The sequence below is a fragment of the Miniopterus schreibersii genome (assembly GCF_964146895.1).
Source record: "Miniopterus schreibersii genome assembly, chromosome: 6".
In the NCBI taxonomy this organism is placed as follows: Eukaryota; Metazoa; Chordata; class Mammalia; order Chiroptera; family Miniopteridae; genus Miniopterus; species Miniopterus schreibersii.
The window spans coordinates 24,586,891-24,613,936 of record NC_138107.1 but is presented as its reverse complement, the minus strand read 5'-3'; the positions used below and the strand labels follow the sequence as shown (position 1 = coordinate 24,613,936).

Here is a 27,046-nt window from a genome sequence, read left to right as displayed (position 1 = left end):
TATCTTTATTGCTGAGAGTATTACAGGTGTCCCATTTTCCCCCCAATTGACCCCCTCCACTTTGCTCCCACCCCCTCCCCAGGACTTCACCCCATCATTGTCTGTGTCCATGGGTTATGCATATATGCATATAACTTCTTTGGTTAATCTCTTCCCACCCTCCACCCCCCTTCCCTCTTCCCTCTGAAATATGATCATCTGCTGCATGCATCAATGTCTCTGGATCTATTTAGTTCATCAGACTCTTTTGTTCATTAGCTTCTTCTTGAAGAAGACCCTTCAACATTTCATGTAGTGCTGGTCTGGTGGTGATGAACTCCTTCAGCTTTTCCTTGTCTGAGAAGCTCCATCTAACCTTCAATTCTAAATGATAGCTTTGCTGGGTAGAGCAATCTTGGTTGTAGTTCCATGTTTTTCATCACTTTGAATATTTCTTGCCACTCCCTTCTGGCCTGCAAGGTTTCTGTTGAGAAATCAGCTGACAGTCGTGTGGGTGCTCCCTTGTAGGTAACTAACTGCTATTCTGTTGCTGCTTTTAAGATTCTCTCTTCAGCCCAGCCGGGCATGGCTCAGCGGTTGAGTGTTGACCTAGGATCCAGGCAATTGGGGTTCAATTCCTGGTCAGGGCACATGCCCAGGTTGCGGGCTCGATACCCAGTTGGGGGCGCAGGGGGCAGCCGAAAGACTTTCTCATCACTGATGTTTCTATCTCTTTCTCTTCCTCTCCTTTCCTCTCTCTGAAATCAATAAAGATATATTTTTTAAAAAAAGATTCTCTCTTTGTCTTTAACCTTTGGCATTTTAATTATGATGTGTCTTGCTGTGGGCCTCCTTGGGTTCCTCTTGTTTGGGACCCTCTGTGCTTCCTGGGCTTATAAGTCGATTTCTTTCCCCAGGTAGGGGAAGTTTTCTGTCATTATTTTTCAAATAGCTTTTCAATTCCTTGGTCTCTTTTTTCCCCTTCTGGCACCCCAATAATACAAATGTTGGGCCTCTTGAAGTTGTCCCAGAGGCTCCTTATACTATCTTCATATCTCTGGATTCTTTTTTCTTTTTGCTCTTCTGGTTGGGTGTTTTTTGTTTCCTAATGTTCCAAAATGCTGATTTGATTCTCAGTGTTCTTTACTCTACTGTTTATTCTCTATAAATTATTCTTCATTTCAGTTTGTGTAGACTTCATTTCAAATTGGTACTTTTGTTATGTTATCGATTTTCTCAGTTATGTCCCTAATAGTCTGCTTAAACATCCTTATAAACAAAATTCTGAACTCTGTATCTGTTAGCTTGCTTGGATCTATTTCATTTAGTTCCTCTTCTAGAGATTTCTTCTGTCCTTTCCTTTGTGACATGTTTCTTTGCCTCCACATTTTGGCTGCTTCCAGGTGTTTGTTTCTATGTATTAGGTAGAGCTGCTGTGTCTCCTGGAATTTGTAGAGTGGCTTTGTATAGTAGGTGTCCTGTGGGGTCCAGTGGCTCAGCCTCCCCAGTCACCTGAGCTAGGCCTTCTAGGTGCTCCTCTTTGTGGGCTGTGTGCACTGTCCCATTGTAGTTGAGCCTTGGTTGCTGTTGGCGTCACTGGGAGGAACTGACCCCCAAGACAATCAGCTGTGAGGACCAGCTGCAACTACAGCCAGAGAGCTGCTGTGCTGGAGACAGCCCTATGGAGCAGGATTTGCTTCAGTGAAGCTTTGGTGTTCACCAAGTGCACCCCTTGAGTGTGTCACTCGTGGATGTGGTAGGGTTGTAATCCAGTGTGGTCGAGTCTGACCACCAGGTGCACTGTCTCTGGGCCTCCTGGGAGGTGCAAAGTCAGCCTGTGCCAGTGCCTTGCCCAGGGCCACCCAGCATGAGCCACACAGCAAACCGTAGTTGGCTGCTCCTTGTGCTGGGCTTGGAGGTGTCCAGGAGGCCAAGCTATGAGCCAATGCAGCTGCCGCTAGTGCCAGGCCTGGGGCCACTTATCAAGCCATATGGGGCCCGCTGCTGCTTGTTTGAGAGATTTTAGGAAAGTCCTAAGCATGAAGCTCCAGAGGCCACTTGCACAGAAAAGCCCCTGGAAATGGCCTGGATGAGCTGCAGGTGGGGAGGGGCGGGGCCTCCGGGAATCACGGGGCGGGGCCAAAGGTGTGAGTCAGGTGCTGGCCATTCAAATACTGCGCCAAAGGAGCAACAGCCTCTGCCAGCCCTTCTGCCCGGGAGGAAGCCGCCCTCCGCCTCTCACCCGGATCTCAGGCAGGTTAGTTCCTCCCCGAGTGTCCCGGGTCCTTTCAGCTGCTGCCCGGCGCTGGGCTCAGAGGGAGCGTCTGAGTGTGTTCATTCACGGGCCCTTTAAGAGGAGCTGCTGGGGCTCCCTCAGCCTCCGCGACCTTCAGGGACGGTCCCCGCTGGTTTCACAGCCTGAAGGTGTGGGGACGTCTCTTCCCGGCCCTGAAGCCCTGGGCTGGGGGCTGCTGTGAGGCTGGGACCCCTGGCTCCTCTGGGAAACCGCCGCTGAGATTCCCTCCCATGTTTAACCCGCGGCACCGGGTGTGGCCCCTCGGCGGCGGTGTCTCTGGGATTCAGCCCGGATCCGCCCGCGTCCCCGCCCCTCCTCCTGGTCTCGGTGCTTTTTCAGCTCCCTGGTTGTGGAGCTTCTGTTCAGCCAGATCTCAGGAGGCTCTGAGTGACGGTGGTTCTGTGTTTAGTTGTCATTTTGATGCAATTGCAGGAGGCGGCGGGTGCCCCTGTTACCTACACTGCCACCTCGTTTCTCTCTCTGCCTGTTCTTTATTATTGCATTATGTGTGTTTTGTTTTCCTATTTGAAAAGGTGGTTTTATCATTTAGTGTTAATCCTTTCTTCTCCAACTTTATTCATAATAAATACTTTTCTCAAGGTATCCAGAACTCCTGAAAATTGAGTTCTAGAGAAGAAATAAAAGGTAATTACAAAATCACAATCCCTTTTCTTTCAAATGCTTAATAAACATGATCTCATGTCTTCCTTTTAACAAGCCTGCTAGAGATGTTTTGTTAAATTCATTTTATGGGTGAAGAAACTGAAGTTTAGGGGGCTCCCTCAGAGGGGAGGCCACCAGCTGGAAAGGCAGTGAAGCGGGGATTGTAAGTGACTCTCAGACTAGAACACTTAACCCCTGAGGTGGTTCCCAAAGTGCTGGCCCTGGACCAGCAGCCTCAGAATCCCCTGGGAACTAGTTAGCCATGCAAATTTCCTGGCCCCACCCCAGACCTACCAAATCCGAAATCCTGGGGAGGGAGTCCAGCAATCTGAGTTATAGAAGCCCTCCAGATGTTCTGCTGTGTTCTGATACAGGTAAAATGTGAGAGCCACTGGTCTAGGATCTAAAGACTGAGGAGTAATGAGAAAGAACAAGGAATATTGGGGGGGAGGGGGAATGTTAGAGGCATTTGAGTTTTTTATTAAAAGATTATTGTGTTGGTGATAACAATCTCTACATGGCTGTGAGTAAAAGGTGAAATAAACAGTGCTCAGCTAAAGGGGTCCCTTCTACTTTTCAGTTCAGAAAATCCAAGAAACCATTGAACTAGATAAACATCCAAGATGTGTCATGAGATCTGCAGCTGAGAAATCATGAGTAACCCTTTGCTAAGACCCGAATGCCTGACCATGTGAATGTTGATCTCCTTCAGAGGTCAGATGATAGACAGGTCCGGGACCTGAGTGAGGAAGAAGTTTGGAAAAATCCTGAGAAGAGAAAACATGGACAGATAACAGAAAATTAGGGGAAACTGTTGAGAAAGACGAGCATACAGCAGCAGAGCAGCTGGAAGGCTGAGGAGGCGGGGTGAGGGCCAAGGGAAGGAGTGAGGGCAGCCAGAGTGGACCTCGGGGAGGCTGGGCCCGCAGCACCATCTGGGGCGGTGAGGTGAGCCATATGCCCTGTGCTTTTGGAGCCTTCCACAACTGCATCTGTGATTAAAAGGGAACAAAAAATATAACTTTTTCATTATTATTTTTTAATTGGATACATTTACCATTATTTGCAACAACACACAGTTTGGCCAAATTCTCATTTAGTGAAATTAGCACATAGAACCAGCTGGATTTGCCCATGCAAAAAGGACTTGGTGGGTTCAGGTGTTTAGCCTCTTTGTAAGAATTACCTATTAATTACATGATTAAAGATAATTAGCCTTTTGGTTGGGTACCCTGTCAGAATTAGGGACAAGTTCTTGGAGAAGACTGACTGTTAAAGGCACAGGACTGGATTGAATACATTTAAAATATTCCTGGGTCTTCTGTTCCTGGGTAATAAGGTGCTTGCTTGGCTTAGAAAAAATCAGCACACAAGATTTTTGAAATAACCCAGGAACAAGAAGACTTACTGCAGCATATCTTTGCCACCCTCTTGGAACTGAAAGCAGCATTTTCAAGGTTTAGTATTTGTATTGGTTTTAATAGGATTCTTTTATGAACCAGTTTAATGAGGACTATACAATTATTGCTTCCTGAAAACACTGCTGTAATATCAGACTCCGTGCTGTGAGGCCTCTTTCAGGAAAAGTGTGTGATCTGAATGGAAAGGAAAATGATTAAGTAGCCATTCCTTTCCTTTACTGTATCAAGCTTTCTGTCTGCCACTGTGGGCAAATGATGGATAATATATGCAAATGTTCCATCTCTGTCGCTTGATAAAGCCACTGCATTTAAAAAGAAAATGTATTTAAATCTTAAAATCCATAGGATGTGGCACATCAGATGACCACTTTTTCAAGCTAAGACCTTCTCTATTTTCCTTTGACAAATCAGAAAGGATTGGGCAGAAGGATTCTAAACCTGTGGGATGATTAATTAGAGAGGGTGCCCCAGGCAAAGCTCAAGAACTCGAATCAAACCTGCACATTTAATATGTAGAACTCAATCTGGAGTTTTAAACTGGATCTAGCATCTTGGAGCATGTGCCCCAAGGCGAGACTCAGAGACTCCGCTAAAGAAATGAGACCGATACCCTGAGGGAAGAACCTAAAATTGTGAATCCGTTTTCAATCACCAATCAGGAGAACCTTGGCAAATGCTTGATAAAACAAACAGCATTCCACTTGAGTTGAAAGTGTTACTCACCTTTTATGCCTATTTAATTACAAGCTAAGAAAGCTCTCAAGAGTTCATGTACATAGTAGATTACATTTCATTCTTAGGAATGATGACTGGTAATGTTCAAAACCAGTTTGGGAGGTTCTAGAGTAAGGCCATCATTGACATAACGGTTGGGGCAGGGGGAACACGTTTATCCTGACCAAATCAAGACCATGCTCATCCTTCCCTAATTCTCATTGTATAATACTCAGACTTTGAATTTTTAATATAGGTGGAAGAGTTTTAGCCCCTTGTCACCCAAACATTTGTAAATGGATACTAGACAATTACATATATGTGATATGCACCTCATAAAAGAATTTCATTAACTTCCATGGAGGCCTTGCTTCCTTTGGCATTTCAGTCTTACACAGATCAGCATTATCCTGCAAGAGAATGACATGAAACAGAAATTACAGAACAAACAACACTTTCTTTGAACAAAGGCTACGCAAGGATTATGTCCACAGTAGGTGTACTGATGTGAATAAGTTACCCTGAGTTCTGCAAAGGCAAAGCACCAGGCATCAGCCAGCATTAAGAAATAGCTTGTGGGGCCCGGCCGGCAGGATTCAGTGGCTGAGCATCGACCCCTGAACCAGGAGTTCACACTTCGATTCCCGGTCAGGGCACATGCCCGGGTTGCAGGCTCCATCCCCAGCAGGGGGCGTGCAAGAGGCAGCCCATCAGTGACTCATCACTAATGTTTCTCTCTCTCTCTCCCTCTCTCTTCCTCTCTCTGAAATCAATAAAAACATTAAAAAAAAAGAAAAAAAAGAATAGCTTATAGGGAGTGAAGAGAGGGAGGGAAGCAGCTTGCCACGCGCTCCCACCATCTCTCCTTCACACAATAGCCTCACGCTCATTCTCTGTTTTTTAATAGTTGTCATTTTCTAAGTTAGTGGAAGCACTACACTGGTGCAGCCTCAAGACAGGTCTCCAGCCTCCCCACCTCTTTCCAACTCGATTGCCATCCTCCTTCTACACAGAATTTCTGGCACTGGTATCATATAAATGTTAAGTACTATTGGGCTTTTCTTTTTTCTTTTTTGTTGCTATTATCATTGTTGTTACAGTTATTGTAATTGTTCCCAGGTGAGGTTGAGGAATCTCAGACCTTCTTGTTGCAGCTCTCTTCCCTCCCATTGAGCTGGAGATTACCACCTCATTATGCCAAGTTTTTATTCATCACCAAAGGGATGCATTGGTATGGGAATATTTTAATTAAAATATTTTTCATAACAGCCTGATGATTTGGTTAATATGATTATACTACTTAATTGAAGGGGGGAGAGCTGAGGCAAAGAGATGCCATGTACTTCCCTAAAGTTTACCTCAAGTTAGAATTTATATGTCCTGACTTTCCTGACGTTCTCACTAGTAGTCAAGCCAGTTACAAAGTAAAAAACAAACAAACAAAAAAACACTGCCACCCAAGAAAGTGTCTATCCTAGGGTAAGACAAATTGATATAAATAAGCTTACCTTATTAGTTCATGGAAACACTGCACCTTAGCACTCATTCATCAGCTATTAGACAATTCCATTGCTATTGGAAAACTTTAATGGAAAGAAATGCACCATCATCAAGAATGTGGCCCAATTACACACCAGTAAAAAGGTACCAAGCCCAGGGCCTGTGAGACTTTCAATGATAAACAGCTTGACCCTACCTTTAAAGACTCCAATATGGGTCCCATGTTTTTGTTTTTCCCATTGCTAAAGTAATTCCATTAATTATTCACTGGACCTATTAACACCTAGTAAAAACAGCCCTTCAGGTACTAGGTTAAGAAATTCTTATAATCCATTCCTCCTCCTCTGGGACTTGGCTCTTGATCAAATTTGAATTCCTGAGCTCATCTTTTTCTTTCCCCACTTGGTCCAGCTACAGTAGGAGCAACCGGCGAATCTCATTAAACTCATTCGTTCAAACTTATATACACAGTCACCTAGATCCTTGCTTCTTACAAGCAGATCAGGAGTTTTCAATGGTTATAGTTTTAGTATCTCTATTGCTAGATGAAGCCATGAATTATCATCGATGTCTTCACTACTAGAAACAGAGTCATTAACATCTTTAAAACTAATCATATTAGAGAGCCAAATCTAGAAACCCCAGAACCAATCCAGAAAACTCACCCTTAAAATTCTGTTCCTCTGGAACAACTCTTGCTACCAAAATCTGTATTAGTTAATATGATCTAGAGAAACAAAACCAATAATGATAGATGATATAGATAGATAGATAGATAGATAGATAGATAGATAGATAGATAGATAGATAGATAGATAGATAGATGATAGATAGATGATAGATAGATGATAGATAGATGATGATAGATGATAGATAGATGATAGATAGATGATAGATGATAGATGATAGATAGATAGATGATAGATAGATAGATAGATAGATAGATAGATAGATGATAGATAGATAGATGATAGATAGATAGATGATAGATAGATAGATGATAGATAGATAGATGATAGATGATAGATAGATATAGATAGATGATAGATATAGATAGATAAATGATAGATAGATATAGATGATAGATAGATGATAGATATAGATAGATGATGATAGATGATAGATAGATTAGATAGATAGATGATAGATGATAGATGATGATAGATAGATGATAGATGATAGATAGATAGATAGATAGATAGATAGATAGATAGATAGATAGATGATAGATAGATAATGATAAATGATAGATATAGATAGATAGATGATAGATAGATGGATGATAGATGATAGATAGATAGATAGATGATAGATAGATAGATAGATAGATAGATAGATAGATAGATAGATAGATAGATGATAGATGATAGATAGATAGATAGATAATGATAGATGATAGATGATTAGATAGATGATAGATAGATGATAGATAGATAGATAGATAGATAGATAGATAGATAGATAGATAGATATAGATTTATTATTAGACATTGGTTCACATGATTATGTAGGGCTGACAAGTCCCAAGGTCTGCAGACAACGAGCTGGAGACCCAGGAAAACCAATGGTTTAATTTCAAATCCAAGTCTGAAGGCAGAAGACCAGTATCTTAGCTCCAAGACAGCCAGGTAATGAGAGTAAGTTCTCTTACTCTGCCTTTTGTTCCATTCAGGCCTTCAGTGAATTCGATGAGGCCAGCTAACACTGGGGAAAGCAATCTGCTTTACTCAGTCTACCAATATAAATGTTAATTTTACCCAGAAACATTCTCACAGACACACCCAGAATAACGTTTAACCAAATATCTGGGCACCCTGTGGTCTAGCCAAGTTAAAGCATAAATTTAACCATCACAAAACCTTTTAGGTTCCTCCCAGTAAGTTTAGAGTTTACCAATTCTGTCATCTCTGTGTTCTATTCTCTGAAGTCCAGCACAACAGAAAGTCCCCAATGTTAATATTACAAAAAAGTTTTAGATAGAATTAAAATCAAGGTAAGCAATCATTCTGAGTGCCAAATGTGCAACATTGCAGTGTTAGGAACAAACACTTCCATGCTGACTATATAACAATGTTACCTTCAACCTGAGGTTTATGCCATCCCTGTTCAACTATGTACTCAAATAACACTCTTGAAATAGCAAGATGTGCCTCTTCCAAGAAGCCTGTGCCCACCAGTTTTACTCCCCATGCATCTTTCTCTACTTTGCATTATCTGATGACTGATTCTCTTCCTCACCATTCTAGAAGGCACCCTTGCGTGCCTTACTCAATTTTAATCACTTTTAAATTTCCAGAATCCTAGAGATTGGCACACACTAAATGCAAAATTAAATGAATAGTTTCACAACTTGTAAGTATATAAAGCATGTGTGTATATATAGCCACATACCGCATAACTACATTTCAGTGGACAGTGAAACACATGCATGATAGTGGTCCCATAAGATTACAATGAATTATAAGCAAAAAGTTTGCCATGTTGAAATAAAAGGCTGGACCTCATTAAGGTGTTGAATATACTGCTAGCTATGGGTGGTTTAAATACATGAGGAGGCTCACTGGCCCTGTGCCCTGGGGTCAGGAGAGGCCGGGGAGCAAGGGAGCCCACCCAGGGAGAAGGGGACCCCTGCCCTCACCCCCCTGCACACATGCACACAAACTTGAGCGCACAAGCTCACTTCCCTTCCCTCAGTTTCTCTTTATACTTCCTGCCCCATCCCTCCTCCCCCCTCCCTCCTCTCCTCCTCTCTCTCCTGCCCCCTTCCTTTTATTATTTCTCTCCTCAAACTTTACCTCTGGTTCTCTTTCCACCTCTCCTCTCCCTTTCTCTTCCTTCCTTCTTTCCCTTCCTCCCTCCCTCCTCCCCATTTCTACTCTCCCTCCCTCGGTTCCTCCCTTCCCCCTAGTTCAGGCACACGCGCACACACACACACACACACACACACACACACACACACTTACTTTATCTTTTATACTGACTGTATTTTTACTGCACTTTTTCTATGTATAGATATGTTTAGATACACAAATACTTACCATTGGGCCACAACTGCCTGCAGTATTCAGGACAGTAAGATGCGTACAGGCTTGTAGCCCAGGAGCAACAGGCTGGACCATACGGCCTAGGTGTGTAGTAGGCTAGACCGTCTAGGTTTGTGTAAGTGCATTCTGTGATGTTAACACAGTGAGGCAGTCACCTAACGACACATCTCGGAGAATATATCCCTGTCGTTAAGCGATATGTGACTATATGTGTACATGTGTATGCACATACACATATATATGTCACTAAAATAATTTTTTACTTGTGGCATATAACGTCTGTCTTGTTTTACAGACATGCCTTATATGTAGTGTTAGAGTGTACACTGCCTTGTAATTGGCCCCCCAGTTATCTTTATGGATTTCTTGTCTCTCCAACAGGATAGCAAGTTCCTCAAATGTCAAGGATCACGACTTCCTCTTCTTTTGAGTCATGTTTATGAGCTAAAACGGTAACTGCTCAACAAAAGCTAAATGAATTATACAGCTTTGTATTCTTGCTTGAATAAATGAAAGAATGAATGAGTGCCAAACCCTCTGATGTGTACATTATATCTGATTTTCTAAGGGAGGGGTGGAAGGGAGGATCCATCTCATAATCAGCAATAAAGAAGTTGCTCCACATAAAAAAAAGCTAAAAAATTCATCTATTCTTTTTTTAAAAAAATTACACTTTAAACACTATAGATAACAGTGTTCTTGAAAATGGTATTCTCTAAAATACTGCATTACTTAAATCAACTCTCAGTTATTCAGGAGCTAATTATTCAAGGGTTGTAACCCAAGAATTCAATACTCATCCAAGTGGTCTTTCACCGACGGTGAACAAATACAAGGTCTCTAGAAAGATATAGCCTTGTGTTCTTCTTGAAAAGATTATTTGAAGACAGAGAGAAGAAATATAATTAATGGGTCAAGAACAGGAGCATCGACATGAAAGAACAGGCAGTGAACATGCAGACCAATTAAAATGAGATATCTAAATAATTGTAAATTGGGTCATAAAACCAGAGGCAAATGTCAAAAAGAGAAAGTTTCTTAGTGGGGAAAAAAAAAAAAAGTCTCAGTAATAATATAGATCTAAACCCCAAGGTTTTATTAACAAAGGCTGAGAGGTAATGAGGGGAAAAATAGAAATCCTCTTAAATAAAGAGGTTTCCATATTAACAATTTCATTCTCGATTTTGACAATGTTAGTGATGCTTTAGACAAACTTAAAAGTAATCACATATAAAATGAAAAGCAAGATATATAATTTTAAGACATTGAAGAAGATTTAAAAAAATAGTTTATTCACTTAAAAGATATCTGTTGAGCAACCACTGTTTGCTAGCACCGCTCTGGTTTGTGGGTTTACAGCAGTCTCTTGCAGATGGTAGGTAATGTCTCTTAACTTGGGTCTCAAAATGAATTAGAAAAAAAATATGCTATTTATAAGAAGTAGTCAAAAAACAGAACAAAACCAAAACACTAAAAATGTAAAGGTTAAAAAGTAAAGACCTTCTTAGATCCTAAGGAAGGGCCCTGCAGCCCTTTCAGCATGCACTGCGTTGCTGGATGCCCGGACTGCCTTTCCGCCTCACCCTGAGCAGTTCTCTCCATTAGTCATAATACTCTGCTCCAGTGGTTCTCAAGGGTGTGGCACACTCCCAGAGAAGTACTTTTCTTTTTTTGATGGAGGGAAGTACATTTTTATTTGTCACAGTGATTGGAGGCCACTCCTGACATTAATGGATGGAGCTGGCATGGTAAAGAAACTTCTTACATTCCACACAGTTTTAAAATATTTCACCAGATATTCATGTAAGTAAAACAATTTTTCAAGTTTATTATTATCTGACCCTCATTATATTTTATCTATGAAAGCAATTTTTTCAGGTTTTTAATATAAATAGCTTCGGTCTATCAAAGCAGTGGTGTTTTATTTTGTTCAGAATTTTACCAGAAGTTGTTCATATGATAGTATCATGTCATCAATAGCAACTCAACTCATAGAACTGAGCTGCCAGCCAATACTCGTGAATCAATCTGCATCGATAACTGTAGCAGTTATGAAGATATGATATTTAGGTGCAAACATCTGACAAGTTTATCATACCTTCTAGGATACTTAAAGCCAAGAGTTCACACATTAAAGAACCTTATTAATTTATAATATACTTATTTCCTTTTGTTTCTTTTTTGTATTCCAGTTAGGGCATTTTATTTTCTAAATTATATATATATTATATGTAAACTTTATTTCAGCATAGCAAAATTTTGTTATGAAAGGGCTCCGTATTGGCCTGTCTTAAGTTATTCCAACATACCAAGCCTTTTCCCAACTCAGAGTTTTCATGCAGGTGAAGTTCACTACCCTTTACCTTCCCTCAAATCCTAAAACCCCTACTACCCTACCCAGAGACTGACTCCTTTTTCTCATGGCTGAAATGTCACCTCTGTTGAGAAGCCTTCCCTGACTGCCCTAGCAACTGGGTTTCATGTGTTACCTTCCGTGTTTCCGTATCTTCATCTTGTTCATTACTTTCAGAGCTCCTATTATCTACCATTGGTAATGACTGTTGTGCAGGTTTATGTGTTTAATGCCCACCTCCTTCAATTAATGCAAGCCCAAGTCTTTTTCATTGTTGTTCACCACAATATAGCCAGGGCCTAGTACAAGACCTGAAACATGGTGAGAGCTCAATATGTATTAGTTAAGCGAATTAAAACTCTTAGAAATAAGTATTTTTTTAAGTCTTTTAATTTTATAGGGTGAATAAAACACAACTCCCAATCTTGGGGGGCAGGGGGAACATTGTGAAATAATAAATAAACAAATGCAAAAATCTGATAACATGATTAATAAGGTTGCTTTCAGAGACCATATATACTAAACTTTGTGGTCTACAGAATATATCTTTTCTAGTGATCTTGGACCATTTTGAAAACAGATCATCAACAAACCCCTTAGAAAATCTCAATTATTTCCAGAAAGCGAAGTGAACTACCCATATTCTATGATCACAGGGCCGTAAAGCTAGAAATTATTTTTCCATTCAATAAGTATTCACTACGGGCCTATTATGTGCCAGGTCCTTCACTAGGCATTGAAAACACAGCAGGAAGAAAATAGCAAGGTCTTTGCTTTCATTGTGTGTGTCTACTGGGAGAGAGGGACAGACAATATACAAACAAATAAGTGGAAGGAAAAAAAAGTCATTTTAAAAATATCAAGTAATTGTTAAAAACTCAACCACTTAGAAATTTAAAAACACTCTGCTAAGTAACTCCTACATTAAAGAGGAAAACAAAACTGCCAAGATGCTTTATGAAGTAAAACAATCAGAACATTACAAGTCAAAATTTGGGGATGCTGCCCAAGTTGTGCTTACAGAACAGCTCCTGCTCTTAAGTGCTTTTATTATCTTAAGAAAGAAAAGAATAGAAAAAATGACTAAGAATTTGACTCAAGCCAATAGAAGACTATGGATAAATTGAACAAAAATAAGGTGGGAAGTTTAAAAACAAATGCAAAAATTAAAGAATTAGGAAACATAAAGTATAGTATTCTAACATGCCCATATCATCATACATGTACTCAATGTTAAATTATGTGAATTTGGAATATTGTCACATAAAAGTTTTAATAAAGTACCAGTTTATGCACATAATTTGAAATAATGTTGATCTCTCCCTAGTTAAAAATTTGTTAAAGAGGATTTTATTTCAGCATCATATTTATATTACTGCTACCTGGACATGGCATGTTGCACTATCTGCAACTTCTTTTAGTATCAGTCTTGAATTATGCAAGTTCTGAATTATGGAAGGTTTTTGGAAATAGCTTCATCCTTTTCAAAAAAAACATGGTAGCCTTATATTTATAGATGCATGTGCACCTGTACATAAGAAAAGATTGGAAGGGAGTCTCATAGGAATAAACAATGGTTCTTACTGAGCAGTGGAATTGTAGGGGATTATGACATTTGCCTTTGTGCTTTAGGTCTTTTTTGCATTTTTCATAATAAGTGTGGGCTACTTTTTAAAATTAAAAAACAAACATTGAAATATAACTCGTTTTTTATCTTCAGGTAACCTAGGGGATTCTTCTTTTCACCCTCTTTTCTGCAGGCTCAGGTTTTGCTCTCTCTGTGTCTAATTGTAAAGCAAAGATTATGCATAACTCAGAGTAAAGACACAGGCTCTTGAACCACACTTCCTGGCCTGGAATGCTGGCTCTACCTTATCTCTGGACTGTCCTAGGCCTTAGTCTCTTCATCTGTAAAATTAGAATAACAATGGTCCCAATCTCTGGAGTTTTTATGAAGATTAATCTGTCTCATAAAGTTGTTAGGACTATTAATTAAAGTAATATGTAAACTACTTGAAACAGTGCCTGGCTCATAGCACCGACCATGTAAGAGTAATGTGTTTATTAGAAGAGAGGCTGGGAAATGTGGTCTTCAGCTTGTTGACCATGGGCCCATTAACAACAAAGACCTTGTATTTTAAGGGAGGGAGAGAAGAATGCACATTGGTGCTTTGGCTGCAGTCTTGACCTCAATCTACAAACCAGATAACATGTTGCTAGATAATCCAGAGTTATTACTGTGATTAGAGATTTTCTTCTCAAATTTGATTAATCTAGAGCTGATATTAAAATCCCATTCCCATATTACATATGCAGGAGTTGAATCTTAGAGATGTTAAGTAATTTACCACAAATTGCATAGCCAGTAAGTAGGAGATGTGGTATTTGAACTTACCCTTTCTGACTCCTGTGGTGATGACAGAAGACACTCTAGAGCAGCCCTGGTATCAGTGATAGGTGTCAATATTGGAGAATGACGGATTCTTGAGGTCATTTTTGCTATAATTGTAATAAGTGAGTGTTCTCCACAGAGGTTTCAAGACAAACATATAAACGACAATGAAAATTTGGAGAATATAAACAGTACATTCTTTGGCAATGGAAGCCGAAGAATTTGTTAAGCTGTGAAAATTTGGTTTCATAATTGGATGACTCAGAGAATTTTACTTTTTGGTTGCCAGTAATAGAAACTCAATTAATGCAATGAGCAAAAAGAACAAAATGTTATGAGGACATTGAGATGTGTCACGGAACCAAAAGCCTATGGTTGGCATCACAAAAGACTGGGACCAGAAAGAGGAGACCTAGCAGAGACCAACACAACCGCTCATCTAGCCTCTCACTCTCTCTTGCTCTCTCTCTCCAGTCATGTCTCATCTCTCTATTGCCCAGCATGTTGGCTTCATTTTTCTCTTTCTCTGAAAATCAGTATGATTCAGAGAAGGGCCACCCTCCCCCATAGCAGCCTCTGTTCAGAAATTTGTGTCACCTCAGGCAAGATAACTGAAGAAATCAACTAACATTTCTGAAGCCCAATTCCACATTTCTGGTAAAAAGACAAAATCGACTTTACTTCTAGTCCAGTCTGCTATGGCCAAAAGGCAAAAGTTGTGTACAAACTTGAGCAGGTATAGCTAGTACAGCTCTCAGGGGAGGAGGGCTGTGGGTTGAGCAGATGCCCTAAAAATGCATCTACTGGAGTGGAAATTTTTATTAAAGGCTGTAACGTTGGAGAATCGGTCAAACTTGTCTTCATTTTTGTGAGGAAATTAGTAAGATAAGGCTATTTCAAAACTAAGGAATAATAATTGCCTGCAGTTCCCTTTAAAAAAAAAGAAAAGAAAAAAAAAAAGGCCTCATTATAAACTGCAACACCAGGGGCTAAGAAGACTATAGAGGAAAGTGTGTTGTCCGTATTGATTTTTAACATCAGCACAACTTTTCCTTCATTTGAGGAAAGCCAGCATGTAATTAAAGGAAAAGCCCTAAGACCATTTCCAGAAAGCTCAGGATCATCCAAAAAAAGAAAAATAAATTCTGCATCTCTGTTTCTACTCCTTAACTTCCTTTTTTTTTTACAAGATAAGCTGAGTTCAGCTAGAAAACCTTTCGCAGCAGCGTTCAGTGTCCGGAAATAGCAACGGAGAAGAGCTTTTCAAAATGAGAGGCTTCCCGCCGCCTGCGAGGTGTTTCCTACGGACTCGTCATCTGACTCTGGTTCTGATGAGTCCGTTAGACTGTCAGTTACCTTGACACTGGCTCTGGGAAGCGGTGCCGCAGGACACTGTCATGTCCACAGTCCTCACGTGTTAGCTGAGGGTTGATCGGGTGACCTCTGGGAATTGAAAGGTGGACCATGGCAGGGGAGAAAGTTCTGCCCTCATTATCCAGGGGCGATTTCACTCCCTCCAAGAACGGGTAGGTTTTCTGAAATGAGCTATGGCTTCCAGCTTTTGCCTACATTTGTGAAAGCTAGAGAAACACTTTAGTAGCTAAACCGATATATCATCTGCGGAGGTGGGCCCAGAGAGTAGTGTGGAATACTGTGGAACTTTACATTAGCCAGCAGTTCCTTACAGAATAGAGGAGAAAGAACCGATAAGCACTGGTGGCGAACAGGCTTATTATACAGAATGTTTTCTTGAGCCCTAATTTTGTACCCACCACCAGATTTTATAATTAAGACAAAGAAATCTCTTCTCTTGGACACCTTTGTGGACAGCTCTCATGGTTACAAATGTCTTCTCTAAGTAGCAAACCCTGCAGCTTTCATGCATAGGGCCTAATGCCACCCTCAGCGCAGTCATTAATTATATTGAACAAGCGAGGCGCCTAAGGAGTAACGGAAAATAACTTTAATCTTTCCCCCCATTTGCCCATTTAAGCCTACTCTGAGGGGTGATTCTTTTCTTTTCCTGCCCCTCTAAACACTTGGGAAATCTCCATGACTTTCCTCTTTCCTTTCCTATAATAAAGTATATAAAAATATTATTCTTATTACATGGGTATGTATGTATATACGTATCTATCCACCAATATAATGAGAATAAACTTACAGCTTTATTTATAGAGTTAAAGCTTTTCTCCTTCTTTACCCTCGACACCTGCCCACCGTCCGTCCTGCTTTGGGCTGACAGCTTGCAGTGGGAAGGGGGATGTTGTGCTCACCAGTCCCCTCTTTCCCAGCCTGGCACTTCTCCAGTCAGTCGCTAGGCTACCTCTGTCTCCTCCAGGTCATGGTACTATACCTTGGGTGCTGTCTGACTTGGCAGATGTTTAGAGCTGGGCTTTTCTCTCATAACATACTTTGTAGGTTCTCTGAAGCCCCTTTACATGCCGCCATCAGCAGATCTCTCACTGTAGTTCCCTTGGCACGCTGAAAGCTGGGCACGTTCTGCTTTCCCCTTAGTCTCTACGCAGTTAAAGGAACACCCAGCATCCTTCTCTGTGTCTCTCTTGGACAAGATCCACTATAACACTCTTCTGACTCCTCCATGTGTAACCTCAGCCAGCCCAGACGAAACACTCCTGCAGCCTTAGCTGGACAGACTCTGTCCTCGCGAGTGCCATGGCCTGGTCAGATGTCATTAAATTCCAGTTCCTGAGAAGGTTACCACCACTGAATCTGCCTCTCTTTTCTCCGCAGCCTTAGCCAGATGGCTCTAGTCTTCCGCTGAGTAGCTGTTTTTCAGGAATAAGTAAACATCAGCTATGCCAGAAGCCTGCGTACTCTCCACAGGGCTCCACGGAAGCTCCTTTCCTTGGTGTGAGAAGAGAGAAAAGCACTCTCTTTACTCCTGCTCCATGTCACCAGGGAAAGGGAGACTCAAACACAGGAAGAACCCTCTCTAAAAAATCATCTTTTAGACTCCAACGCAACCCTTCCATACCCTTAGTGAGGAAGAGGCGCTAACAGTTGCCTGACAAGACTTTTAACACCTCCTTGGAAGTCTTTCATGATGGTTTAACACCTCACTTTCAAACGCAGCGTAGCTGGCCACACACCCTGGGGGCTACAGCTGAGAGTAAGCTTGATATCGCTCCATTTAAACCATGCCACCTGCCAGAACACAAACACGCAGAATCCTTCTTCCAGGAGAAAGCCCTTTAAAGAGCCCCTGGCAGGACCCTCAAGGCTCTTTAGAGTTTTCAGGTCATTTATATCTACTACAGTATTTAATTTCCCCTCTGTAAAGTAGGGTACTGAATGAGGACCCCAAAGAGGAAGAAATAACTTCTGCAAAGTTCTGTACAGAAAGATCTTCTGACTACAAATCCAGTACCCAACCATATGCTGAAAAAGTTTGGAGCCAGTGGAGCGGCTTGGTCAAACAGCAGGAAAAGCCCAGCTATTGAAGAAAACACTGCCACTCTATCTACCAAACTATGAAGGACCCTTGAAAAAGCAATAACCCCCCTAATCTAGTGATTCCTACTGGAGATGCCTAAGTATGTATATTTTGGAAAAAGTTTTCCAGGTGATTTTTTTTTTAATGTATACCCCTCCTACTTCCTTCTGCTTCTTTCCTCCATGTAATCCCCACCCTGTACCTTCCTCAAGAAACACTACTCTAACAGGTTTGAGAAAAATTATAGTAGTGAATTAAGACAGTTAACGAAAAACCTGAGATAAAATAGTATTTGCAACCCAGAAACAACTAGTTGTTTGGACGCATAGCCTATATTCACTTGCTAATGTGTAGAGACTGGAAAACTAAAAAAAAAGTCCAGAGTCCATGCTATGGTTATTTATCATGCTATACTTAACTACCAAGCAATTCTTAAAGCATTACGTAAAATAGACCAAAGATAAAGCGGTAGCTGCCTGTGACCTTTCTCTCGCCCTTATATTTAATTTCCTTTTGTTTTTCTCTTTTAATTTTTTTCCTGTCAAGTTGCAGTATTAAAAGAGATTGAAGAAAGCAATCCTAGGCAATAATTTAGGTGTAAACAATTTTATTTGACTTTGGGACTCTTTAACACACAAATCTCAACTCAGTTAGAATATTTAGAACACGTGGTCACTGTAACAGAAGAAAGTATATATCAAGTTGTGGGAAGAGACAGGTACAAAGGAATTATGTCAGTGATTATGCATTAAATATAGACGATATATAAGAATTTAGTACCTGGAAATGGGTTGCTGCACTAACAAAAATGTAAAGTATGTGCCCTTGGCTCTGGGACTAGGCAACAAGTGGAAACTCGAAGGGTCTGGGTAGATTGTTGGTTTGGAGGAGGTGCAGAAGATATTATTTAGTGGTGGAAAGTTTAGCAGCACTGACATCTGTGGTCCTGTGGAAAACAGAAAGGGTATCTAAAGGAACTCATGGATCTGGCTGAGGAAATTGCCAGGCAGAATGTTGAAGGTACCAACTTGCTTCCAGGTACCTATGACAACATACTAGAAAAGACAGAAACTTTTTTTTTTTTTTTTTTTTTTTTTTTTGAGAGAGAGAGAGGGAGAGGGAGAGGGAACAGAAGAGAGAGAAATATTAATGTGAGAGCGGAACATCGATCAGTTGCCTCCTGCATGCGCCCTACTGGGGATCCAGCTTGCAACCCTAGCGTGTGCCCTGACTGGGAATCAAACTGGCAACACAGTGGTGCACACAAGGATTCCCAACCAACAGCCACATGGGCCAGGGCAAGATAGATGAACTTTTAAAGGAGCTATTAAGTTTTCAAGAAGAATTTAGAGAAAATATGAGCAAAGCAGGACTCACATGGTTTGAGACTAAAAATTGTTTCATATCCCCAGTCTCTCCCAGCATAATATCCTCAAGGACATAGCTTCAAGACACAGATCAAACCCAGAGTACTACCAGCAAAGGATGAATTCAGGGCAAAGATTTCAAGGCATGGCTATAAGACCATCTGTTAAGACCTCAGAAATGTTTAAGAGTATGTCTAGGAGAATTTCTAAGAATCTTAAGAATATGCTTCCAAGAACTTCCCAGTTAAGCAATTGGGCTTTTTAGAATCCTAAGGGCATTTATCCTATAGCAGCCTCAGAGGAAGCAAAACGTAGAAAATGGGCCTTAGAAGGAAAACATTGGTGTGATTTTTGCCGAAAGAAGTTTATTATAAATTAATATCTAAGAAACCCAAAAAGTTTATAAAATATTTTATTCACTTGGATGAACAGGACAGAGACACTTCAAAAGACAAAGATAACTTTGGATCTTAACCTGCTATGAGAAAGAAGCAGGTTGAGGAAACTACTCAGCTTCGAACATGGGAGACACAGAAAAGGGAGGATAATTTTGATAAAACCAAAAGCCCAGAGAGCAGAGCCAAGAGCTGTGGGAAAACCTTCCCACAGAGCAGAACTGGGCCATAATCAAGGAACTGGCCAAATGGGATTGCCGGATTTTAGAATTTCTATGGGCTAGTAACAGCATATTCCTTTTGAATGGGAACATCTATTGGAAGGACCTATCTCTGAGCCAACATTGTTGTTGGGGATATGTGGGAATGATAACATATCTCTTGAGGTCATGAGTCTTCAAAAAGAAAGTAACTGTATTTGAGGAACTGCACTTAAGGAGCTGCATCTGCACCTGGACTTGGAGCTGATAGCGGACATTGGCCAGATAGTAAATATGCTAGGTTGGCAGGCCACAAAGTCTCTGCCACAACTACTCACATCTGCCTTAGTAGCATGAAAGAGTCACAGATCGTCTACAAATTAATGGGCATGAGTGTGTTCCAATAAAACTTTATTTATGAAAACAGGTGGTGGGCCATAGTTTTCCAACCCCTGATGTAATGGAATCAGATTTTGGTGATCTTAGATGGATTATTTTGCATGTGAAAGTAATATAATTGTGGGGAGCCGCTGTGGCCCCAGGCACAGAGGAGCTGCCTGGGTGAGCTGCTGATGTGCTCCCCTGCTCCCTGGGAGATGTGGGTGAGCTGCTGTGGCCCCAGGCACAGAGGAGCTGCCTGGGTGAGCTGCAGATGTGCTCCCCTGCTCCCAGGGAGATGTGGGTGAGCTGCTGTGGCCCCAGGCACGGTGCCTGGGTGAGCTGCAGATGTGCTCTCCTGCTCCCTGACCCAGACCTTATGGCACCAAGGCGATACTGATGTAGCTGCGGCCATATATTCCATAAAGGCTTAACAGGATGTTGGTCCCGGCCTGAAGGATCAAAGGGCAGTCAAGCCACATACCTAGCCTAGGACAATCCTCCCCTAAAGTTCCCATTAGAAGAGGAGACAAAGATAGTTACCAAGGTCTGAGCTCCTGCTGGAGGCAGGATATTTACTCTTAAGAGCATTCATATGGGCAAGGTAAAGGAATGCAGGGCAGGGTGCTATTTAGCATAATCAACAGTGTCTGTATAAATGGAGCTGGGAAATAAACTCGGGGCTGGCAGCCCTCACGAGCTGCAGTCCTCCGGATCCCATCTTTTTTGTGTCTGTCTTTTCTTCATCCTCACCCCTTCCTCAGGATCGTTCGACTCTGCCGGCGGGCTCCAGCATATAATTAAAATAAATTACCTTTGACCCTCCAGACAAGGCTAGTTAAATAATACCAAGTGACCTCAGTCAACATTACAGGAAGCAGGAAAATCACCAAACCAAGATCTGCCTGAATTCCTGACCCACAAAGCCACAGATATGGTAAAGGAGTTGTTCTTTAAGCCACTGAGTTTCAGGGTATTTTGTTACACATCAATAGGTAGAAAACACATACACACGCCAATATTAGGAACAATTTAGGGATTTTAGGGAATTTAAGTTTGTAGTTTTCTCATATTTTGTGTTTTATGATTTATTATATTTTTCAAGTTTTTAAAAAATAAGCCTGAAAATTTTCCCCTGTCAAAAATAGCAATTGAGAGGCAAATCTGGACTCAAAGAGGAATGACATGGTCAAAATGACCCTTAAGAAACAGCAATTATTTTTGCTCTAAGAGAAAGGACATGCAAGAAGGCTGACAGGAGCTTTATCAGAGCCAAGAGGAAAGTTGATTAGGATCTGGCAGTGATAATGAAGGAAAAGAGGGCAGATATTTTTTAATGTTACCCAAAAATAGATGGAACTTGCTCTCCTTATCTTTTGTACTTACATTCATAGAGATATGAAAAGGTCATAAGGATTATACCCAGTGGCAGCAAGACTGTATCTTCATTTTTCTGTTTCCATCCTAAATTTAAGGAATCAGTGAATATAAGAACAGAAACATTTTTGCATTCCATCAGACTCATGGAAACAATATTTGAGGGGTTTTTTTCAAAATAGATTCTTTTATTATAATAGTCTTTAAACACTAAAGAGTTCCTAAAACATAGGCCATCTGCTCTTAATCTACAACAGCCCCCACTTCCACCCCACTTAGCTTTTGTTTTCAAACACAGATGCCAAACTGGAAATTATTTTTTTACAGCCATTGAGCATCTCTGTTACATACTATCAAAAGTCACAGGCTACCTCATAATAGATATTTTAGGGACATATTGTCTTCAAGGTAAATTTTTTAGGGGAAGGGAGGCAAGGGAAGCCACTCTTCTCTTCAGCAAAATGTCCAGGCAATCTGTACCCCTCTTACTGTATTCTAATAAGCCAACTAGGATGCTTGTCAATTAAGTCATTTGCATTCTAAGACATTAACTTTTAAAGGTAAGTATTCAGTCTGATTTGCAATACCCCAATATTTTTATTTTTTTTATTTTTAATTTTTTAATATATATTTTTATTGATTTCAGAGAGAGGACAGGAGAGGGAGAGAGAGAGATAGAAACATCAATGATGAGAGAGTCATTGATCAGCTGCCTCCTGCATGCCCCCTACTGGGGATCAAGCCTGCAACCTGGGCATGTGCCCTGACCAGGAATCGAACCACGATCTCCTGGATCCTAGGTCAATGCTCAACCACTGAGCCACACCTGGCTGGGCAACCCTAATATTTTTAAATGCTTTATTTATTTTTCTTTTTTTCCCAATCTGCCCTTACACAACAATAACAGGTAACTTATTGATGTACCCCTGGAAATTTAAATTCTTGCTTTGATTCTCCTGAAAGAGAGAGATGAGACATCTTAATGAAGGAGAACAGAACACATAAGAGAAACTAATGAAAAGAACATGATGATGCCCCAAAGGTGTCTAATACTACATTGTGAATTCCATTATAAATGAAATCTGATTATTTTTAGTTTCTTATCAGATGCATCCTCTAAGCTTGTCTTTCATTTCTGCTGCAGGAAATTCTTTACTGACACTGAATTGAAGAAATGGTTATTTTCCCCACCTGATGGTTTTGTGTTTCTGGAAAGATGACTTTCAACATGCAAATTGGATGCATCAAAAATCATTCTGATGCAAGACCAGAGCTCCCCACAACTCTTTTTACCATTTCAAAATGAGTTTGCTGCCCAAAGGAAAACATAAGACACACCAAAGCTGGAAAAAAGGCTTAGAAATTTCTTCCTGCCTGATGAACTGCTTTTATTAAAGAGTTTACTGTTTCCCCCCAATTTTGAATAGATGTTTCTAAAAATGGATGAAAGGTGAAAAGGCAAAAGAAAAGAAGTTGACAAACTTGTAACCACAGCAGTATCCAGACTCAAACAACAAGGATGGAATAATAAACCAGGAAAGATGCTATTGACATAATAATGATAGCAAATAATTACATAGTGCTTACTGCACGTCAGCACTACTGTTAGCCCTTTTTGTATAGTAACTCATTTAATCTTCACAACAGGAGTAATTCTCATTCTCATTTTACATATGAGGAAATTGAACCACAAAAAGGTTAAGTAAATTGCCCACGTGGTTGAGCCGGGATACAGACACAGGCATCTCTGACTCCAACTAAAACTGTTCTGTAGGTCTGGGAGAGAGCTACAAAGAAAGCTTCCTTATCTCTTCAAAAGTCTTCAGAGTTTCTTAAGGGCAGTGAAAGAAATGTTTCCCAGGGTAAGCTGGTGTCTGGGGAATGATAAAAATGGCAATGCTGACTAAAGCTTCATAAATCATCTGCCAGGAATCCCATAAGAAAGCAAAACAATGGTCTGCTTTCAACCATTCCCCCTGCTATTTTAATAGACCAAGATGTTTAGATATATTTTTTTCAAGTTTTTATAGAAAAACTAGGTTTATAGATAATATGTTTGGGAGAAAAACCTAAAAGGAACATTTCTGTGTTTTAGCAGTAAATGTATTTTTGGTTGACACAGGAATTTTTCTCATTGAGTCAGTAGGGCCCCCATGAAAGTTACTGAGGTTCTCTGCTCCTCCCATTTGTGGACAGCCAAGTCTTCCTGTGCAGTGCCATCCTGTGTAATGCCAGCTGTGACCCTGAGACACAATGGAGAAGGTCCAAGTGAACAGATTTGGCCATATTGGGCACCTGGTCACTAGGGCTGCTTTTAACTCTGACCAAGTGGATATTGTCACCATCAATGACCCTTTCATTGACCTCAATTACATACTCTACAAATTCCAGAATGATTCAACCCATGGCAAGTTCAAAGGCATAGTCGAGACTGAGGATAGGAAGCTTGTCATCAATGGAAAGCCCATCTCCGTCTCCCAGGAGTGAGATCCCACCAACAGCAAATGGGGTGATGCTGGTGTCAAATATGTTGTGGAGTCCACTGGTGTCTTTGCTACCTTGGAGAAGTCTGGGGCTCAACTGAAGCTTCGGTGGAGCCAAGAGGGTCATCTTATTTGTCCTTTCTTCAGGTGCCCCCGTGTTTGTGATGGGTGTGAACCATGAGAAGTATGACAACTCCCTCAAGATTGTCAGCATTGCCTCCTGCATCACCAATTGCTTGGCTCCCTGGCCAAGGTCATCCATTACAACTTTGGCATCATGGAGGGACTCATGACCACAGTCCATGCCATCACTGCCACTCAGAAGACTGTGGATGGCCCCTCTGGAAAACTGTGGTGTGATGGCTGAGAAGCTGCCCAGAGCATCATTCCTAATTCTACTGGCACTGCCAAGGCTGTGGGGAAGGTCATCTGTGAGCCGAATGGGAAGCTTGCTGGCATGGCATTCTGTGTCCCCACTGTCATTTGTTCATGGATCTGACCTTCCACCTGGAGAAAACTGCCAAATACCATGGCAACAAGAAAGTGGTGAAGTGGGTATCAGATGGCCCCCTCAAGGGCATCCTGGGCTGTACTGAGGACCAGTTTGCCTCCTGCAACTTTAACAGAGACACCCACCCTTCCACCTTTGATGTGAGGGCTGGCATTTCCCTCAACAAACACTTTGTCAAGCTCATTTCCTGTTATGACAATAAATTTGGCTACAGCACGATGGGGGACCTTATGGTCCACATGGCCTCCAAGGAGTAAGAGCCTCCTGGACCACCAGCCCTAGCAAGAGGAAGAGAGGCCTTCAGCTACTGGGAAGTCCTTGCCCCAAGTCACTGAGATCCCCTGACCCAATGCACTGAGAATCTCCTGACCTCCACAGTTTCCACCCCAGATTCCCTGAAGAAGAGGAGGGGCTTAGGGAGCAGTACCTTATCATGCACCATCAATAAAGTTCACTGTAACCCACCCCCCAAAAAAGAAAGTTATTCAATATCCAACAAGTCCACTGAGTTATCATATAAAAGCTATAAGTCATCAGGAAAGACTAAATGTGCCAAATTGGGTATGATAGTTGGGGCTTTTGTCAACATGATCAACTTAGAAAGATGTATGCCTGAATAGATTTTGTTTTCATAGCTAAATAGAAATCACAAATTACTTCAAAAGGAAAACATACTTATATCTATCCTTTCACTTGGTAAATGTTTTTTTCCAGGATCTTATTTGTTTCAAATTACTTTTTTTCTGGGAAGGAGGGATATGGAATCTAATAATACATTGTTGGAAATAATGTTTATTTTATTTTAAAAATTCAACCACATATTTCTCTACCTTAAGTTAACTTTATTATAGAAGTTTAGAGGCTCTTGGAATTTTAAATAGGTATTATTCATTCACCTCAAAAATTCTACTTATTCTTTCAGAAGCTCCCTATGTTCTTTGGAGAGAAGAGAATGCAACATTTATTGAACACCTACTCAGGGCTAGACCCTATGCTGGACACATCACTCGTGAGATCATTTTGTTCTCATAAAATATTATTTTTCTCAGTTTGCATTTAGGAAAAGAGATTGACAAGTAATAATCTTTTCCAAGGTCATATAGGTGCTAAGTGTCAAAACTGGAATTCAGCCCATGGTTCTCTGATGGCATAGCCGAAGCTCTTCCCACAGCAGGACCTTGCCTTCCTTTAAAACACACACAAGCCAACTGGCATTTTCCTTCCCACTCACAGCAGAGAGGTGAAATGGAGGTTGCAAAGAAGGCTGGAAAGTGGTAGCTGCTGAGAACTGCATCCTTGGCTTCCTCTAGAACAAAGACAATCTGGAAAAAAGCTTAAACACTGTGTAATATTAGGGCTGGCACTGCTCTGTTCCATGCTGTTTATGCTCAAGGCAAACGTGAGTTTTTGTATCTGTGACAATTTGGATTATTCAGAAATATTTATGCTCTTTCCCCCTGTCCAGGGAGGTGTATTCTCATTTAATTAATGTAGGACTTGGTCATGTAACACACTTTGGCCAATTCTCATTGTTAGCAGAGTTCGTAGTAGCAGATTTGACACAAGTAGAGAATTCAAATGTGTTCACATGGTTGGGTTTGTTCTTCTCGGCTTCCATGATCACCCTGAGAAGAGCATGATCCAGCTAGGAGATGAGCAACACACAAACCCCCCATAATGTGTAGCCAAGGTTAAAAGTAAACCATGCTATTTTGAACTATTGAGATCTGAGTTTGTTTTTATGCAGAAAAAGCTGATTGACTCATTATCTCAGTCTAGCCCACTGAGATTTACCTCTCTAAAACTCCCTTTTAATTTCAGATATTTTGTGCAACTGGATTTTTCCATTGCAGGGTAGTAGTCTAAGGTAACTTAGGGTCTGGGCGATTATTTAGGGAAAGTGCACTTATAGAATTTAATGAATATGTATTTCTTGCATTTATAGAATTCCTTCCCACCAGAGAGCTCAGGTACTATTTAAGTTCTTTCTTGGTTCTTAGATGGATTTTAAAATAGAAAGTCACTTACCTGTCAATGCATGATGTAGGAATATCCAAGGCACATCTGGGACAATCATTGTCCTGTTTTGCCTCATTTTATTTTTCTCTGCCAATGTATTGTTATTTCTCCAAAATAGTTAGAGAAAATTCCATTTCTCTCACATAATGGTAAATAGACTAAACCTCACAATGTGTTTATTTTAACTGCAAGTCCACTAGATTTGTCTATGTCTTCATATTACAGTTTTTAAAAATCTATGTATAAGGAATAAGTCATTAGTCTCCCCTCCCCCCTCTCTTTTTTTTTAAATTTATCTTTATTGTTAAAGGGTTATAGGTGTCCTATTTTCCCCCCCATTGACTCCCTGCACCTCACTCCCACCCCCTCCCCAGGCCTTCACCCCATTATTGTCTGTGTCCATGGTTTATGCATATATACATATAACTTCTTTGGTTAATCTCTTCCTACTCCCCCACCCCCAGCCTCCTTCCCTTTTCCCTCTGAGATACAACAGT

The 27,046-nt window shown here is 40.9% G+C and overlaps 1 pseudogene across 1 annotated transcript; it reads left to right on the top strand.

The window, feature by feature from the left end:
* Nucleotides 1-23,789: 23,789 nt before the first annotated feature.
* LOC308558485 (glyceraldehyde-3-phosphate dehydrogenase pseudogene) lies at nucleotides 23,790-24,787 on the top strand (annotated as a pseudogene). Its single transcript has one exon. The product of its transcript is annotated as a glyceraldehyde-3-phosphate dehydrogenase pseudogene (transcript).
* Nucleotides 24,788-27,046: the final 2,259 nt, after the last annotated feature.